Source organism: Moschus berezovskii, chromosome 11 (assembly GCF_049115385.1).
Source record: "Moschus berezovskii isolate FMDL1 chromosome 11, NW_MosBer_1.0, whole genome shotgun sequence".
Lineage (NCBI taxonomy): Eukaryota > Metazoa > Chordata > Mammalia > Artiodactyla > Moschidae > Moschus > Moschus berezovskii.
The window spans coordinates 49,135,725-49,138,868 of record NC_142470.1 but is presented as its reverse complement, the minus strand read 5'-3'; the positions used below and the strand labels follow the sequence as shown (position 1 = coordinate 49,138,868).

General features: G+C 37.4%; 1 non-coding gene across 1 annotated transcript; it reads right to left on the bottom strand.

Annotated features, from left to right (window-relative positions):
- Positions 1-235: 235 nt before the first annotated feature.
- On the bottom strand, positions 236-307 carry TRNAF-GAA (transfer RNA phenylalanine (anticodon GAA)). Its single transcript has one exon. It is a non-coding gene; the product is annotated as a tRNA-Phe (tRNA).
- Between the last annotated feature and the right edge of the window lie 2,837 nt (positions 308-3,144).

The window sequence follows — 3,144 nt, the reverse complement described above, 5'->3', positions numbered from 1 at the left end:
TGTAAAGTAATTAGCCCCCAATTAAAGTAAATAAATTAAAAATAAATAAATAAAATAAAATATTAGGATATAAATAAATAAATAAAATGCTTATTGAGACATTTGGTCCACAATCCACTCAGTCGTGTCCAACTCTTTGCAATCTCATGGACTGAAGCCCACCAGGTTCCTTTGTGCATGAGATTTTCCAGGCTAGGATATTGGAGTGGTTTGCCATTTCCTTCTCTAGGGAATCTTCCCAAGCCAGCATTCGAACCTGGGTCTCCTGCATTTCAGGCAGATGCTTTACTGACTGAGCTACCAGGGAAGTTCTCATTAGATAATGCAAACATTTAACTTTATTTGCATGGCAGAAAATGAAGAAGAACTAAAGAACCTCTTGATGAATGTGAAAGAGTAGAGTGAAAAAGCTGGTATAAAACTCAACATTCAAAAATCGAAGATCACAGCAACCGATCCCATCACTTCACCACGACAAATAGTTGGGCAAACAATGGAAACAGAAACAGACTTAATTTTCTTGGGCTCCAAAATCACTGCAGATGGTGACTGCACCCATGAAATTAAAAGACGCTTGCTCCTTGGAAGAATAGTTATGACCAACCTAGACAGCATATTAAAAAACAGAGACATTACTTTACTGACAAAGGTCCATCTAGTCAAAGCTATGATTTTTGCAGTAGTCACGTGTGGATGTGAGAGTTGGACTATAAAGAGAAAGCTGAGTGCCAAAGAACCGATGCTTTTGAACTGTGGTGTTGGAGAAGATTCTTGAGAGTCCCTTGGACTGCAAGGAGATCCAACCAGTACATCATAAAGGAAATCAGTCCTGAATACTCATTTGGTGGACTGATGCTGAAGCTGAAACTCCAATACTTTGGCCACCTGATGTGAAGAACTGACTCCTTGGAAAAGACCCTGATGCTGGAAAAAAACTGAAGGCAGGAGAAGAAGGGGACAACTTAGGATGATAAGTTTGGATGGCATCACCGACTCGATGGACATGAGTTTGAATGATCTCTGTGAGTTGGTGATGGACAGGAAAGCCTGGCATGCTGCAGTCCATGGGGTCACAAAGAGTTGGACACGACTGAGCAACTGAACTGAGCTGAGACAAATTCTGAATTTCACATTTATCCTTATTTTTCTCTGTCATGAAATTTAGCAGGGTTACTCTTAAGTTGGTGAATAACTATTTTCAAGTATGTATTCACATAAGCACTGGCTTTATATTCATTGTATCTATTAACAATTGTGGTAATAGAAATTTGATTTTTATCAGTGTTGTTAGGCAGGGAAGGCAATAGCACCCCACTCCAGTACTCTTGCCTGGAAAATCCCATGGACGGAAGAGCCTGGTAAGCTGCAGTACATGGGGTTGCTAGGAGTCAGACACAACTGAGCAACTTCGCTTTCACTTTTCACTTTCATGCATTGGAGAAGGAAATGGCAACCCATTCCAGTGTTCTTGCCGGAGAATCCCAGGGACGGGGTAGCCTGGTGGGCTGCTATCTATGGGGTCGCACAGCATCAGACACGATGCTGAAGTGACCTTGCAGCAGCAGCAGTATTGTTAGGAAGTTTATGGCCATGTTGAAGTGCAATCATCAAGCACCTTGGTGACAACTTATTCAAACAATTTACTGTGCTCTTTTTTTTTTTTTAACTTCAATAAATCTATAAATCAAGAATGATACACCATCAGTATTTGAAATTTGATCTTCCAGATTTCCATTATTGTTATTCCAACATTTAGTACTAATATTTACTATCATTCCAACTTTATGGTGAAAATCTTGGAATTTTTGGTCTTCTGCCTTATCATACCTTCTACAGTCATAAGTTTTCTTAACATAATCCATTGAATAATCTAAATTTTCTCCTGCATTCTCCAAAATGTACTCAAAAGCTTCGTTTACATCTTCCAGAGCTACAAATAGGAGCCCAAATAAGTGCAAATGGATGTGCACTTATGAGTATTAATTTCTGTTGTCATATTCTCACGTCAGACCCAAAGAAGATGTTTTTCACCACAGTGATTGTGAAAAGTAAAAAAGTATCATTTTACATGTGTATTTGGTAGGAGTAGTTGAATCACATTCATATTTGCAATTTCAAAACATCATTCACAATGAAGAGTCAATGGATTAATGTCAAGGCCTTTTCTTTTTTCTGTGAAGATGCAAACACACACACACACTCTAACACACACACACATATATCTTCTTACCTTGTCATTGTTAACTCATAACTCAACAATATAGTATAACCCAACACCCATGCACAGAATGAACTGTATCCGTGCTATCCTGAAGGCTCCATTACTGAATAATGTGGCACTGGTACTTAAATAACAAATATTACCATAAATTCTACAAATAATAATTCTTTTGTCATCTTGAACACGGAAATTGTGCATAAGAAATAGTTGTCGAGATCTGGTTACTTTATACTCCTCTAGAATTTTGATTCCATGCAGACTCCTCTAGAATTTTGATTCCATGCAGTTGTTTAATTAATCTGTCAATGTTTATTTTGAACTCTACTTGTCTCTTTAGTTGTTGTTACCATTATTAGAAGCATCATCAATATCATGAAGAGCTCTTTGAACATCTGCAATGTTGCATTTGATTCTTCTTTTGTATGATATTTTACTCTATTTATTATGTCTCCATCAACACCAATATTGTTCTGGTGTTTTCCTGTCCCCTCTTGAGTGATATTAATGTTACCCAAATCCTGATTAATTGTACATCAGTCAATGCTGATATGCTTCTCTTCTCAGCACTAATTTGTTTTACTCCTATCTCTGTTGAAGAAATATAAATAAGAACTACTTGTGCCATTGGCTTTTGTTTTTGTGAATATGCTATTTCTGCCATATTCCACTGAGAATTTTCAAATGATGATGTCATACTGTTAAACAATAGAAAAAAGGTTAATTTTTTTTTTCTGTAGCTGTCTGACCAAAGGTCACTGGTTTATTGGTAGGGAAAACTTTACTAACATCTTATGAATTTAAAACCTAATTTGTCCAGGCTGTGTTAGCGAGTTGATAGGCATCAGCCAAGGGATGGGTGAGTGGTCCATGTAAATTGGCAGGAGAATGTACAGTTATTATTGGCAATGATTGGATGACTGGAC